The sequence below is a fragment of the Cetorhinus maximus genome, chromosome 20, assembly GCF_964194155.1.
Source record: "Cetorhinus maximus chromosome 20, sCetMax3.hap1.1, whole genome shotgun sequence".
Lineage (NCBI taxonomy): Eukaryota > Metazoa > Chordata > Chondrichthyes > Lamniformes > Cetorhinidae > Cetorhinus > Cetorhinus maximus.
The window spans coordinates 67,703,309-67,720,508 of NC_135898.1; positions in this window are offsets into that span (position 1 = coordinate 67,703,309).

Genomic DNA, 17,200 nt, shown 5'->3' on the forward strand with positions numbered 1-17,200 from the left:
GTTTAGGCTGCTTTTATAAGGCTATTGCGGGGGAGGCCTTATGGTCACACTAATTTGGTAGCCGTATGTGTTGGAGCAAAAGTGGGCAGTTTTAAGAAGTGAGTTTAAAGAAAACAATGGAAAACCAGTTACAAAGTGAAGGAAAGGAACTGAAAAGAACACCGAAATAATCTAGATAAAGGGTTCAGAGATTACACATTCCATGGCAAGGGAATAGTGGCCCAGAATTTACTGTCTACTTGGTGGCACATCTTTGGAGGTGGTTTCATTCTGGTTGCAAGAATCCCAGGACATTATGGCATGAGTTGCTCCGTTAGTCAGGTCAGAGCGTAACTTCCTGGGATTTTTCCTCCTCTCCGCCAATACCTCATTGATTTTGATTGTCCCTTCCCCCAATCAAATCAATGATGATTGCAAATTTCCTGGATTTATGCCAATTTTCTTGTCACAGCCACTTTGACTGAAAAATCATGGCTCAAATGAATATATTTACATTCATGAGTTCAAAATAATTGATAAAAGTGAATGAAAATCTTTGCTCTTCCTTGATATTTTAAATTTTTAGTTAAAACCCAGCAAAACAATCCTTCATTATAGCATCTAGGGTGGATTGTGTGTACGACGTAAATCACTGAAGTGTCTCTACTGGCCATTATTGAAAGTGAGAGTGGGAGAAGAATTTTGTTTAAGCCTATTCTCAGGCCTGAATTGATCAGTGGGCTTGATGCATGTGCCTGAAGGCAGAAGCCCAGGACTCACCTGAAATCAGACCTTGGGTCTCATCTGAGTAATTCCAGTGCTCTCTGGGCACATCTCTGACCACCTGAAGCAGCTCAGCACTTCCTTTTGCACAAATTTGGTCTGGCTGCAATGGCGGCAGCAGGCCTCAGATAGGCCCTGGGTGTGGGCAGTCGAATAGGTGGTAAGGATGGGACCACCAGCAGTGGTGCTATGGAGACAGGAGAAGTACTACTGCCCCTCGGAGCTCCACACTAAGGTAGAAAAGAAAGCCTTTCTGTAGGTGGCCTCCTGTGTTTGCTTTAAGGACCGCAGGTTAGGCCACAAAAGGAAGCAACTAAACTGAGTGGAGGCCGGGTGTCTGGTGCAGGCTTTGCTCAGTTTATGACCAATTTAGAAGAGGAGGTCCTTAAACAGCCATTAGATCTCTCATTAGCATATACAATGGGCAAAACATCTGTTTAAAGCACAGCCAGGGATGTCTCAATACTAGCCCAGCTAACATGGCAGTTCAGGCATCCTTGAGACCTGAGGAATCATCCCAGATTCCCACTAAGTGCAGTAGTGAGTGTGAAAAAAGATGTTTTACCCACCAGCCGCAATGGCAGGTTTTCGCACCGCGTCCCACCTCATTAATACTGCATTCACACCGGATCGCTGGTGGGTGGACTCGGATTTGCCCACCATGCCGTGACATCAGCACTTCCTTGCTTAGGGCACCATTTCAAAGCGCACCAGAGCGCACTATAGACCAAGACTGCTCCAGGTGACAGATGGCCCCTAAATCCAGGAAGACGGCAGCCTCCAAATGTAGTGAAACCTCACTTAAATGTCCGTTGGATGCCATTGAGGCCTGCTGCGATGTCCTCTACCCCAGCTCTGGCCACAGGAGGTCCACCAGGGTCACCAATCTGGCCTGGGAGGCAGTAGCAGCAGTGGTCAGCACCACTGGGGCACAGAGGAGGTCAGGCATCCAGTGCAGGAAGAGGATGAATGATCTTATCCATTCCAACAGGGTAAGTCAACCACCTCATCCACATGTCCAGGACACCTTCCCCTCTCTGAAACCCCTCCCTTACACTTTCCTCCCCCCTTACACCTACCTCCCTCTGTACTTTTTCCTCCCCACTGACACTTTCCTCCTCCCTCCCAACTTCGACCCTCCCAACATCATCGTTCCTCCCCCCCCACCCCACCCCCACCAACCTCACCCCTCACTGACACCTTCACCACCCCACTCCCAACTTCACCCCTCACTGACACCTTCATCACCCCACTCCCAACCTCACTCGCCCTGGTACGTCTTCCTCTCCCATTCACACCTCGACCTTCTTCTCCACCCCCTTTGTCGATCATCAGTAGCAGTTGATGGCCAAGACCATGATGTTCCGAAGCAGGCCCGAAGCATCAACGGAGACCTCTCCCCTCCCAAGAGCTGCTTCGTAGTGGAGCCATGCCCATGAGGATCCCCAGCAAGTGATGCACGTGTTCCTCCCAGGTCGGTTAGCTGTAGGGCGCCGACATCTTCTTCTGCTCGGATGCCTGTGATCTGAGCATGGCCCTAAAGGTAAGTCCTGACTTCTGCATGTCACGCTTGTCCACATGCATTCTGGGCCAGCGTGTTTTCCCATCGACATAAGAGTAAATTGAGCGTGTGAGGATGATTCCGGTCAGGCCTTACTTTGTGTCCCATTAGTGGGATGCAAATTGTGTTCTCACCGGCCTCCAGCGGGATTCGCAGTCCGCCATGGTGGGCACCATTGGGTGATCCCGCTATGATTTCACCGATTTCTGCCCCTCATGCCGAATCCCTCCTTGCCGGCCATGATGCCTGCTGCCAACGGGACCGGGTGATTCCACCTCTCCCATATAACCCTATGAAATTGGACTTTTTTGCCTCTCTATTAAAAGTTATAGAAATAATAAAAATTTTACAATGCTTATTTGGTTCTATGGTGGGAGGAGGCTTACATGGAGTGCTTTCTATACTGTTTCTATACTGTATATTCTATGTAATAAAATTGGTGCTTCATATTCAATACTTCAAATGAAATAAGAAATTTGATTGCAATACATTGTTGTAATGGCAGCTGTCTTTGCCTGAATTTTGAGGGCACAAAACACTTTAGATAACAACTTACTTGGGCACAGTCTCAAACAGTACCAGGATTCTAAAGCTTGGATCCATGAATATGTATCCTCCAGTCTCTACTGAGCTATGGGTTTAGGCTAACTTTGCAATGCAGCATGGATATGCTGTGGCTGAGCTAATATAAGAGGTGGTAGCAGCCCTATATGTTGTGAGCTCTGGAGATTCCCAACAATGAGGGAAGGGTGACCGCCCTTGACATCAAGGCAGCACATGACCGAGCTTGGCATCAAGGAGCCCGAGCAAAACTGGAGTCAGTGGGAATCAGGGGGAAATCTGTCCACTGGTTTGAGGTCAATCATCTCAGTTCCAGGACATCACTGCAGGAGTTCCTCAGGGTAGTGTCCTAGGCCCAACTATCTTCAGCTGCTCCATCAATGACCTTCATTCCATCATAAGGTCAAAAGTGGGGATGTTCACTGATAATTGCACAATGTTCAGCACCATTCACAACTCCTCAGATAGTGAAGGAAGCAGTCCATGTCCAAATGCAGCAAGACCTGGACAATATCCAGGCTTGGGCTGACAAGTGGCAAGTAACATTCGCACCACACAAGTGACAGGCAATGACCATCCCCAACAGGAGAGAATCTAACCATTGTCCCTTGACATTCTATGGCATTACCATTTCTGAGTCCCCCACTATCAACATCCTGGGGGTTACTTTTGACCAAAAACTGAACTGCGCTAGCCATATAAATACTGTGGCTACAAGGGCAGGTCAGAGGCTAGAAATCCTGCGGCGAGTAACTTGCCTCCTGACTCCAAAAAGCCTGTCCACCATCTACAAGGCACAAGCCAGGAGTGTGATGGAATATTCTCTGCTTGCCTGGATGAGTGCAGCTCCAACAACACTCAAGAAGCTTGACACCGTCCAGGACGAAGCAGCTCGCTTGGTTGGCACCTCATCCACAAGCATTCACTCCCTCCACCACTGACACACAGTAGCAGCAGTGTGTACCATCTATAAGATGCACTGCAGAAACTCACCAAGGGTCCTTAGGCAGCACCTTCCAAACCCATGACCACTGCCATCTGGAAGGACAAAGGCACCAGATATATGGAAACACCACCACCTGAAAGTTCCCCTTCAAGCCACTCACCATCCTGACTTGGAAATATATCGCCGTTCCTTCACTATTGCTGGGTTAAAATCTTGGAACTCCCTTCCTAACAGCACTGTGGGCGTATCTACACCACATGGACTGCAGCAGTTCAAGAAGGCAGCTCACCACCATCTTCCCAAGGGCAATTGGTGATGGGCAATAAATGCTGGCACTGCCAGCAAAGCCCAAATCCCGTAAATGAATAAAAAAAATGAGGGTGAATTCTTCTCACGGGATAGGAAGGAACTACAGATGCCACTAGCACTGTTGACCTGAATGCCACCAATGACACTGATCGCTACAGGTCAGAGTTAAAATATCAAGGGTGGAGTGCATTTCGCTAAGTGGGGACAATAGAACAACCTAATTACTTGCAGACAGCAGAACTCTTCAATACAAAGAAGAGCAGCATATATTTTCAGGGCAGGCACATAGCAAATACTAAAGATAATTTTTAATGCAGACACTGCTCACTAAACTGCTTGCAGTCCCATTCTAATGATGGGCAAAATAAATAGTGCACATTTTTCAATTTAAATGAAAGAGGTGCCGGTGGATGGAAAGAAAATAAGCAAATGGGATTTCTCTTAAAGTGATAGGTGCACCATATAAACTAACAGCTAACAGTACAGTCAGAACAATCTTTCTTATTGGGGCAAAGCTCTATATGTCTGGACAATCTTGAAACATGTGACTTAAGGATTAATGCCTTGAGGGAGGATTTGCTTTTTTTTTCTTGTCCTGTATGCTTTTTTGCCCAGTGCCTTTGATATTTACAATGATGTGAATTGAATTCAGATTAACTACCTTATTGTGTGGGGATGATCTGTGACAATTTTTGGCAGCAGTTCCAACAACATTTGAAAGGATGGCACTAGGGTCAAAATGGTGAAGACATGATGAAGGAGGACAACGTTGTCAATAGTGAGGCCAGCAATGGATTTTTGAATTTCTTAAATGACTTCTTGGTTGAAAGAGCTTGTGATGAATCTCAAAGAGGGAGTCCACATCCCGTGAAATGCTCACAATTGCTAGTGGTGGTCTGATGAATTAGCCGTGCTCTTGTGAATAGGTGGTGGTGGCATTCGCATGAACAGTGAGCGTCAGCACATTCATGGACAGTGGTGGAGACCATATTGAAAGTAATAATGAACCCATAAGTAGCGGCAGTAACCTCAATGAGCTTGATCTAAAAGACAACAAAATTATTCTTAATATCACAGATGTTATAGCATTCTTTGGCAGGTGGCCACAAATGTGTGACCCGTGGTCATGAGCTTCCAAGTGGTGGCATGACCACGTGGAACATGGATGTGTTTATATGAAGGGTGACAGTAGCTCATGGACAAAAGCAATCACTTCATAGCTAGAAGGTGATTCCTCGTGGATAGTGGCTGTAATTTATTTCATGGTGATTGCTGGCTTGCTTTGCTCATAAACACTGATAAGTACCTCATGTAGGGTGGTATTGACCTCATTAATACTGATTTGGAGATTAAGGTACGTATTGGAGAGCAACAATATTCCTATGTGTACCAACAATGACCTGATGAATGGCATAGATGCCCCTTGGAGGGTCACATGACTTCTTGTGGGCTAGATACATTTTCATAAATAATCCTAAAATGCTTGTAGACATTTATCATTAACTTATAGTTAGTAGTGGTGCGCATCTGAAAGGTGTCAGACCTTGAGGAGGTTAACAGTATCCAAGGGGGAGGATAAAAATAACTTTACTCATTGTTAGTGGTGTTAATCTCAAGAAGGAAATGAGCTGATGGATGGTGGTGACTTTTTAGAGTGCCAGCAGCCTTGTGGATGGTAGCGCCAACCTGATGGACTATGGTGGCATGCTCCTAGAGGGTGGAAGTTTTGTAATTAACCTGATTTACATATTCTCGCTAATTAATGTAATTCATTAATATGCTATCCCTCATAATGTAACAATTATATTCTCTAGGTTTTGTAAAAATAGGACTTACATTTCCTGAGTTATGAAGGAATTCTATTTTCTAATTAACCTAATTTAGTGTTACAAATTAGACTTAATTAGCACAATGCATTAATATATTATTCCTAATAGTCTAATAATTACACTAGCCAAATTTTGAAAAGGAACAAGTCATAATTTCAGAGTTAGTTGTTCATAAAAATATAAAAAGACTGAGACTAACATCACTGACTACTTCTGCCCCCAAAGGAAAAGTAATGAATTAGAGGCGGCTGCCTCAGTGATAAAAAGAGAAAGCAAATACTTGGGGTGAGTGGAAGGAGACATAAGAAAGGCAAAAAGACCATGGGAACTTGGGAGACTGAAGAGGGAACAGGGAAAAGATATTTGGAAGGGGATGCTGTAAGTGCAGCATCTCTAAAGCATGTGTCAGAGTTATATCAGGCAAAGCTGAAAATGGTCCTGTTATCATGGTAACAGGTAACAATCTCCTCATCACTGATTTGCTGTATTTTGATCTATTGATTGAAATGTTCTAAGTGAAATGGAGTTGAAATCTGCTTTTACCTCAGTTTAATAATCTGGCATAAAACTATAGAACGACTACCAATCTGAAGTTACAATAAGATTGATTTTTAAAAGTGTCACAAATATTTCTTTTAGTTTCTTCTTTGGTGTAATTTGTTTGACAAATTGAAAACATAAAATTCTGGAACTCAAAAATAAAAAAAATCAGAAAATGCTGAAAATACACATTAGTCAGTCTCTGTAATTAGGAAGACATATTTGTGTTTCAAGTATAATCCTTTATTCCTTGGTATACCTCAGTTATTTCTCATTTTACACAGGTATTATGGTTCAGAGAATGGTGTCAAACAAAGTTGGTCCAGGCGTTGTATCATGTGGGAGTAATGTAAAAGTACAGTCCTTTCAGTCATATAACTAATCCAGTTATATGCCATTGTATGGTTTATATTTGGAGATTGGTCAGTGTAACTATGTATCATAATTCTAAATGGTAAACTTAGTGGCTAGCTAAAATTAATCTCACCCACCAAGTTAGGACAATATTTAATGAAAATAAAGGTACACAATCAGCTGTACACGTGCAATGTTGTCAGGTTTTACATTTTTTTAATGTATGAAGAACACTGGAGATTTTATCAGTATGTGAAAAAAGTGAAAAAACCTCAAGTTCTCCCTCTACAGATTTTACAGCTTATTGCACCACTGCTTCCTACATACTGATCACATTTTAAAACCAAGGACAAGGCAGCTCTTCACAGCAGAGACACATTTTAACAAACCACTCAAATAATTGTGTTTCCGACATGAAATGACATGTTGATGAGGTAACAAAATCGCAAAATACTTACAGATGTGGAGGCCACTTGGCCCACCTTAGTTCATCCATTCACAATAAAGGCCAACTTACATTCCATCCATTATGTCACCTAATTGTATCTCTACGTAAGGTTTTCACACCCGCTGCTCTTCTGGGGGCATCATTAAAAGTCGATCATTCTTTGTGCGAAGTAGCTCTTTCTGATACCCATTCTAAATGTTTATTTCACCATTGTTTAACCTATGCCAATGTAAGATTTAGGGTTTCGAAATATAAAACCCTTCTAACTGAAATCTCTAAGTTCTAAATTTTAAATTTCTAACATTAGGGTCTTCAGTTATGCCTGACCTAACAAGGTAAGAATAACTAGTATTTATGAATCAAGTAGAATTTATTAAGCAAGATTTTACATATACTTAACAAAAACAGTGAAGGTAACATGCAAGTCTCTTATCCCTCATGTTCCTAGGATTCCTTGCGCATTGAGTATTGCCAGCACAGGTGACGTCTTCCTCTTCTTCTGTCTTTGAAGTGATGTTGAGCTATGTCCAGAAGAATCATATCACAAAGCCATGGTTAAACTGTGTCAACGAAGATTCCGATTTTCCAACTTTTATCCCCACTTCTCGTTATTTCAGCATCCCTTATTTGGAAATAGTCCAAATTTGCCTCTTCTATTGTCTTAGGGTGCAGGTGTTACCCTACCTCTGTAACTACAGTCATGTAGACTAAAGACAAATGTCCGTCCCTTGTCCCCTATGCCCCCAGAATTTACATGCCATTGTGAACAAATGATACATCCTTTAGGTACAGGTTACCAATGTATAAAGAATGTCACATCCACTTGTCAATAGTACACCTATCGCAAGCATTTACATCATCATCCTCTAACCCATTGCCACAAATAGTAAAACCATTAAGAACAAATGTTAAAACACTTCCTACCATAATATCAAAACAGAAAGAACAGTTTCCCTCTGATACAGATGTTCTATCCTAGAGATATGGTTAATCAATTAAATCAATGCATGGGCTTTGTTTAAAGATAAGGTCATCCAAAGTAAGTTATCTTTCAGCCATTTCTTCAAATCTGATAAAAAAAGACACTTAATTGCCCACAATACGATTAAGACAACATATAACTACTCAAACTCAAGACTTTCAGGCAACTTAAAGTGTAGTTTCTTACAAGCAACAGCTGCCATCCTGTTCCCCAACTGCCTTGACTGTCCATTGTCTCACTAACAGAAATTCAAACTGAACTATTTAAAAGGTAGTTAAAAATAAAATCCATAGATGTTACATCAGACTAACAATGAACCTTAAAAATTAGTGGTATTATCAAAACCTTACACCTCCTTGAATACCTTGAATTAGTGCTCTGGATTGCTCCAATCTTGCCATTCAGTAAATTGCATGTTTTGATAAGATCCCTCTCAGTCGTTTCCTTTCAATGTTAAAGAGCCTCAGTCTTTCTTCAGATCTCAATGCTATGGGAAGAATTAATGCAAAACAAAGACTCTCTTCGTATTTATTATACAAATTAAGGAAATTGTATACAACCTGAAATGATTAAACATTGCTCAGTAATCCGTAAGTTAACAAAGTCCAACAAAATAAAAACGTGAATTATCAGTGATTCTGGGCATCAGTGTCATTGCTCCATCCTGCGCTGCCTCCATGTCCTCATTGTTTAGCTTACATCTTGGTGACCAAGATTCCAAGGGCAGATTCGTCCCAGATTTGCACTAAGTGTGGTAGCGGGCGGGTAAAATGACATTTTACCTGTCGGCCACAATGGTGGCATTTCACACTATATCGTCCCAAACCCGCCACATTAATTATGCATTCCCGGATACACGCCGTTTCCATGGCGGGCGGGCTATCATTCGCTTGCTATGTGATCACCTCGCCGCTTCATCAGACTGGGCGCCATATTTAAAGTCCAGCCACGTGCACATTTCTCAGTGCTTCCAGCCCATGACTGCTGCAAAGCAGACACGGCCCCGAAAGGCAAAAAGACTGCAGTCCCCAGGATAAATGACACATCACTCGAGCACCTTTTGGACACAGTGGAGGCTTGCCGTGAAGTCCTCTACCCCTGCTCAAGCCACAGGATGGGCAGCAAAATCACTAATCCGGCTTGGGAAGCGATGACAGTGGTGGTCACTGCCAACGCCCTTCAAAAGAGGACAGCCACCCAGTGCCACAAGAGGATTAGGGATCCGTTCCACCAGGGTGAATCACTCTTCTCATCACTTTCAACTCACACACTCACAAACCCATCACACATCCACAGGGCCCTCACTCACTGCCGTTTCAAGGGACATCACCATTCACTCTCTTACACACACCACCATTGTCCTCATCCCATTCATGGGACCACTCATCATCCACACAGGCCAGGCATACTTATCATCTTTTATCATTTTTCCACCAACTCCAGCATGATGCCACCACCAAACACATCTTCCCTTCACCCCCCCTGACGGCATTCCGTAGGGATCGTTCCCTCCGGGACACCCTGGTCCACTCCTCCATCACCCCCTACTCCTCAACCCCCACCTATGGCACCTCCCCATGCCCACGCAGAAGATGCAACACCTGCCCCTTCACTTCTTCTCTCCTCACCGTCCAAGGGCCCAAACACTCCTTTCAAGTGAAGCAGCATTTCACTTGCATTTCCCCTAACTTAGTCTACTGCATTCATTGCTCCCAATGCGGTCTCCTCTACATTGGAGAGACCAAACGCAAACTGGGCGACCGCTTTACAGAACACCTGCGGTCTGTCCGCAAGAAAGACCCAAACCTCCCTGTCGCTAGCCATTTTAACACTCCACCCTGCTCTCTTGCCCCATGTCTGTCCTTGGCTTGCTGCATTGTTCCAGTGAAGCCCAACGCAAACTGGAGGAACAGCACCTCATCTTTTGACTAGGCACTTTACAGTCTTCCGGGCTGAATATTGAATTCAACAACTTTAGATCTTAAACTCCCTCCCCCCATCCCCACCCCGTTTCTTCCCCCTCCCTTTTGTTTTTTTCAATAATTTATATAGATTTTTCTTTTCCCACCTATTTCCATTATTTTTAAATCTATACCTGTAATGCCCTGTCAGTCTTTCCACCCTACCCCCACTAGAGCTGTACCTTGAGTGTCCTGCCATCCATTCTTAATTAGCACTTTTCTTAGATAATATCACCACCTTCAACACCTCTTTGTTCCTTTGTCTGTGACATCTTTTGATTATCTGCTCCTATCATTGCTAGCTTGTCCCTACTACCACCCCCCTCCCCCACAACTTCTCTCCCCCCACCCCACCCCCCACCTTAAACCAGTTTATATTTCACCCCTCTCCTAACTTTACTCAGTTCTGCTGAAGGGTCATGAGGACTCAAAACGTCAACTCTTTTCTTCTCCGCCGATGCTGCCAGACCTGCTGAGTTTTTCCAGGTAATTCTGTTTTTGTTTTGTTACTTATCATCTGGCCTGGCAAGTGTGCTGCTTATGCTCTCTCCATCTCTATTCATGCAGGACAAGCTGGCACACAACAAAAGGGAGAGGTTGCAGACTGCTGGAGGAATGCCCGAAATCAAGGTCCTCATGGACTTTGAAAACAAAGCCATCCAGCTGGCTGGCGAGGATCTTGACCGGTGTTGTGCTGATGGTGAGGTCAGTGGTGCTTTACCAAGTGACGATCTAGCAGTGCAACATCCATCAGAGAACCATGCTGTGACTGATGTGTCCTGTTTCACAGGCCACTGCCATGCATGAATTATCTCCCCTTGCTTCCACAAGCACATCTGGGAAACTGCCGATGGAGTCCATGATCCAGGGCCTCCAATCAATCCCCGATGAAACCTCTGAAGAGGAATCTGGAGGCACCCTCCCTGAAATCCCGTCACAGCGCTCACCCACACCCTCCACCAGCACAGAGACACACACCTCAATGGGACCTAACTTTAGAATAGACAATGGACCACAATCTGCTGAGCAAATCAGACTGCCTGATCCACAGCAGGTGGTAGCAAGGACTTCCCAAGCCCCTGGCATTTGGAGGACTGCTGGAGGCCAGAAATTTGCTGAGTCCGAGTCAGATGACAAGACTCTGGAATCGGTCATGTCTCAGTTGCTGGAGCTGCAAAGGCAAGCTTGCGAACAACAGGAAGGGATGACTGCTACACTCCTCAGATTGCAAGGCACAATGGAGGAGTCCGTCTGCCTTCACTCTGAGGTGAAAGCATCGGCATACCAATGTACTGATGTCAACACTGGTAGGATGGTGGCTGCCATGGAGACCTTGGTATAGGACATCAGTCCTGCACTGCTGCGTGGGCTCACCTTCATCGTGAAGCCATACTTGGCCTCCAACAATGTGTACAATAGAGAAGTGCCGGGAAGCTCCATCTCATTCCAGCTACCCCTTCTCCTCATGGAGTCAGCCTGGGGCCCTCGGGCACCCATAGGGAGGAGGATCAACAGGTGCACTCCCCGGGACCATCCATCCAGGTGACTCAGGGAGTGTCTGGCCCATCCGAATCCCCTCTTCCTGTGACCTCAGCAGCTCCAGCTGCACAGGCCGAGGAGGGTGCCACTGCCTCACAGCAGGACCCTGAAAGCAGGCCGGGACCCTCCAGGTCTCACCCCTCCTGGGGATGCCCAGCAAGGTCATCACAGACAGAGCGTTGCAGTCAGCAGGCTGCCTCCACGTCCGCTGCTGATGTCCGGGGAGCACCAAGACATAGCGGCAGAGTTAGGAAAGTTAAGAAGAATTAACTCTTTCAGAGTCAACTAACTAAATTAAATAAACACCGCCTCTAAATTAGGGAACTGCAAAACCAAAGACAAAATTTAAAGGAAACTTACAAACATCAAATCAAAATGTGATTAAAGGGGTAGATAAAGCAACCCAGTCCCCGCGGTGCCCACCGGGCACGGAAGGCCTCGAAGGTGCCGGCAGACACCACGTGCTCCCTCTTCAGGGACACCTGGCCGCAAACGTAGCCGCAGAAGAGGGACAGACAGTCGGGTCAGACGACCTCCTCGATTGCCCACAGCCTGGACCTGTTAATGGCTAACTTGGCCAGGCCCAGGAGCAGGTTCGCGAGGAGGTCCTCCTCTCTCCTGGCCCCTCTCCGCACCGGGTGCCCATAGATCAGGAGCGTGGGGCTGAAGTGCAAACAAAACATTAATAAAAGGTTTTTTAAATAACTGAAAAGGGGGTGCAGCCTACAACACCCTATGTAAACATGGTCCACGAACTCCACAAGACCGCAAAAACGCCAGGTATCTTGGGAGTCCGTGAGCCGACATATCCTTTGACTGTATGGGACTGCTGCATACAACACCCTCCACCCCAGGTCCCTGATGGAAAGCGGGAGGACACCTCGGTAGAGGACCCCCCCCAACGGGGACCTCGGCCGCTGGACGGCAACCAGACGTGCCAGGGCGTGTCCAAGCGGCGGGCGAGGGCAAGGAAGTGAAGGGTGTGCAGCAGCCTGTACAGGAAACCCCTCCGCGCCGTGCTAAAGGGCACGGAGGGCATTTCCGCGAGGCGACTCAGGTTGCGGGCACCGGCTCCCAAGGGAGGGTTTGGGACTTGGAGCCAAAATGGAATTCCATCCAAACAGGGGAACGCTCAAATGGAAGACCACCGTGCACCTGAGCCACCTCAAGACCCAGTATGACGTCGAGGCTGAGCACAACATGCCTGAGGCCTTGAATGGCATTGGCTGCAAGCCGAACGTCAAGGGACGTGCAACGTGCCAACTCCTGCGGAAGCATCCAGCCCACTCCTCCGCCACCCAGCACGTCCCCGATCCTGGTCAACTGGCAGCCACAGTCCTCCTCTCCGTCAGCCACTGAAAAGGATGGAGGGGCAGATTCCTGAGCAGCGGCTCTCTGACAATAGCTGCTACTCCTGACGGCATGGACGAGGCGCCCATGTTCCAGACTTTGATCAGGTCCTGGTAAAAGACGGGCAACGCCTACAAGGAGCCACGAAGGCCCCTCAGGTCTATAAACAGGAGCTGCACGTCATAATTCAGGCCGTGCACCTGGCAGAAGAAATACGTCGCCAGGGCACACCATCTCGGAGGGGGCTCGATGTAAAAGTATCGCTGCAGGGCCTGAAGGTGGAAGGTCGGCACCTGGATGCACAGGCACATCAGCGCCTGACTACCCTCCACAAGCGGGAGACTCAGAACCTCACCTTGTGCAGAAAGGTTCCACATCTGAGTGACAAGAACACTGTTCATCAGAACAAGGAGCCATAGGCAGGGAGACATTCTTGGGAGTTTATTGACAATAGTGAACAGTGTCTACATTGATTAACGCCCGTGCTCAGGCTGTGCAACTAATTCTGGTCGAGTTCTGGTCATAAACCAGCTGATTTCAGCCACGTTGGTACCGGCTGGTCACTTTGACCCCTCCCCCGGACTTTGTCACAAAAATCCAGAGAATGCTGGTCTACTTCTTCTGGGACAAAAGGCTGCACTGGATCTTTGCTGAGGTTCTGAGTCTCCCGCTTGTGGAAGGCGGTCAGACGCTGGTGTGTCTGTTTATTACTGACACCATGGGCAGAGTTTTGCCCTTGGCGTGAGGGCTTGGTGGGGACGGGTGGGGACGGTCGGGAAGCTGACCGCCGTGCGCGATCGATACCGCACCATGATTTCACGCTGGTGGGCCAATTAAGGCCCGCCCAGCATGGATTGTGAGCGGCAGCGCTACCTGTGCGAGCGGGGGGGGAGGAGGCCGAGCGGGCCGAATGGGAACTTCATGCCTGCGCGTGAGTGAGCGCTTCATTGTCTCCCTGAGGCACAGAGCCGCCTCAGGGAGATGAATCACCGCTAAAAAAAAAATAAAGAAAATAAAAATATCATAAAACATATCCCCTCATGTGACTATGTCACATGAGCAAGGATATGTTTTTAATTCAAGTGTAAAATTTTTATTTGATTTTTATTTGCTTTAGGAAACCTCACCCCGCCCGTGGATGAGGTTTCCCAAAAAGTGCAAAGGCCGCTTGGCCTTTTTGCCTGCCGACCAACCATTGGATGGGCAGCGTAAATTTGAATTTAAGTACCGTTTTAATGGCTTAAACAGGCCCGCTGAACGAAATATCGCGGGACTGCGCGATGACATCAGGATGCTCACCCACATGCACTTTACGCTCGGCTGAGTCGAGCCCATGCCTGCCCCCCGAGCCTAATATTCTGCCCCATGTCTTGTTTCTTGTTTCTATTTTTAATGATGCACACAGGCCGTCGACATTGTAGCTGAGCTAAATTTATTGATAACACATTCTCCTAACGTGAACACATATCTGCAGCGTCTGAACTCTATCAAGACAGGCTCCAACAAGTGTTATCTGACCTTCAATCCCCAGGTCAGGCAACCTCATATATATAGTACAGACTACCGTATAGTATCTAATACTGGAGTCCACAACCACAACCAGCTATTATCATGACAGTACTAACCAAAGTTGGGCCTTTGTGAGTCCAACTCAGGGTGGACGCTGGCAGGGGGAACATTCACAGTCACGGTGGGAGCTCTATTTCATAGGAGGACAGGTCCAGCCTGAGGTAGGGATGCTCAAAAGTTTTGTAGGGTGGGACACAAAATCTATCGGAGACTCTAAGGATGATGCAGGAAGGGTCTACGATCAGAGGAGGAATCTCGATGGCTCAGAGATGGCATGTCCACTCCCACAACAACAGCGTACATGGTGATGGAGGGAGGTTCAAGGATTACAGAGAGAAGGCACACAGTGATCTGAGGGAAGCTCAAGGTGATGGGGACAAAGTGGAAGGTGACAGGGGGAGGGTGGAGGGTCAGGGCTTGCAATAAGAGGGTTATTCGCACACTATTGCTGGCCATGTCCAGAAATTCACTTGTGGTTGCCAGATCCAAGTGGGAGGAGGTCATTTTGGGGTGGGTTACAGTTTTGGATGTGGACAAATGAAAGAGTAGAAGACCTCACTGTTCAGCAGCTGCATGGATGAAACCCATGGACATATAGGTTCTCATATCACTTTTGCCTTTTTTGCACAGTTCACTTGGTGGAATACCACTGGCTCTCATACACTCAATTTTCCTACAAGCTCAGGAGCAGGAGGAGAAGACACAATAAAGGAGGGCTCTCACCAGTCAACAATTGATGTCACAAGGCCAGCAGCAAACAGCACCAGAGGGGGAGACTGGTCAGGAGGCAGCATCCAGGGAAGTCATATGTGGCGCATCAAAGTGTCTTCAGGATGTGGACAAATTACTCCCAGATGTCTGAGAGGCAATGCCAAAGATGCCTGAGGCTGTCCTGGGAAGTGGTCGCTGAAATTTGCCAGATCCTGCAACAAGACATGCAGCCACATGGATTTGGCAGGAACCCTATGCCAGTAGTCCTCAAAGTGATTGTGGCACTCAACTCTCTAAATCTCCAACTGGTCTGAGACTACAGGCAAAGATCTGTGCTCTTCTCCCAGGGAGCTCTCATGATTCACGTATCTTGTGGAACCCACAGCTTCCCGAGTTTTTCAAAGTCCCTGCCCACATTGATGGTGGAATCCTCCAATGAAAATCCAGACATGGCACATAATTGCACTCGTTTCACCTGCCCGCTGCCCACCCTTTAAATTTTCATGTGAAGCCGGTTCCCAAGATGAAAGCGGAAGTGGTGCCCACTTCCAGTTCCACCATCAGGAACAGCGTGCCATGGATTAAATTCTGCCCTGTGGGAAAAATGCATGTGTAGGGACAGATGAAATTGGAACAGACTAGAAAGAACAGTTTTATTTTCATGTGTGAGAGTTTTCTTTATGGACTACAGATGTGGAGTAACTTGCAAACAATAGAGAATGCAATTTCTTTTTAATGAATGGGGGATGCTTGGATGAAACCTTGTACACTGTGGCTTGGCATTCAAACATGACCATTGATGCCGTTATATGTAATGAAAGGTTTTAGGGCAGTAGCCACTCCTACCCACTGCATGGAACATCCAGGGATTACTTAAGGACTGCTACTAGATTCAGAATGATTCAAAATTTATGGGGATCAGACTGGCAAGCTGCCTCTGAATGCCTGACTGGCATTTATAGTTTGCCAGGATTTGACTGAGGAAGCCTGAGGCCAAATTTTAGGTGAATCTCAAGCTTTCACCTCCTGGTGGACATGCAGAGGGTATCACCTATTTCTGGTTTGAATAGGACCTCAACTTCAGTGGGGGCACAATACAAGCAGGAGTGAATCCGTTATATATTGTTATATACAGTGTCATGTACCTCACACAATTTCCCTTTCCACTGGACAGTGGCCTTCAGCAGGATCCACGCCTGCTGAGACCTGACATGAGTCCCATTGAGGCTTTAACAAAAAGTTCCACCGGAAGTAAAGAGTTCTTTTTCCAATTCATTCCTTTGGATCAGAAAGGCGGAATTCTCCCATCCCAGGTTTTGTGGCGGGTGGGAGCGGAGAATCCTGCGGGGGGCAAAACATTACAAATCTGCCGTCGTAAAAATAGGTCACAATTCTCCCGATGGTGTGTTCATGGTGGGTCGGTTATCTCACTGACCAGTGGCGTGAACGCCATTTACATTCACTAACATCTCATGAATGCTCGTTGAACAGCTGCTCGCTGGAATCTTGCCAGGCCTTCCAAGGGAATTTACGTCGGCCTCAAACCCGTTGGAAAAGGGGTGGCGTGCACAAGTCAGACCTCAGTACGCTGGTAACTTCGAGGTGAGTGCAACATACACAGCCTACCTGCCATAACAGGAAAGTCCTGTTGCGATGAACGCCACAATGCTGGGCCGGTAGGGTTAGTCTGCTCCTGTTCTTTGCCTACATTGTCGCGAAGGACACCACTGTGCTGTGGTACTCATGCAGGCCTCCACTTTCAGAAATGAGCATTCCAA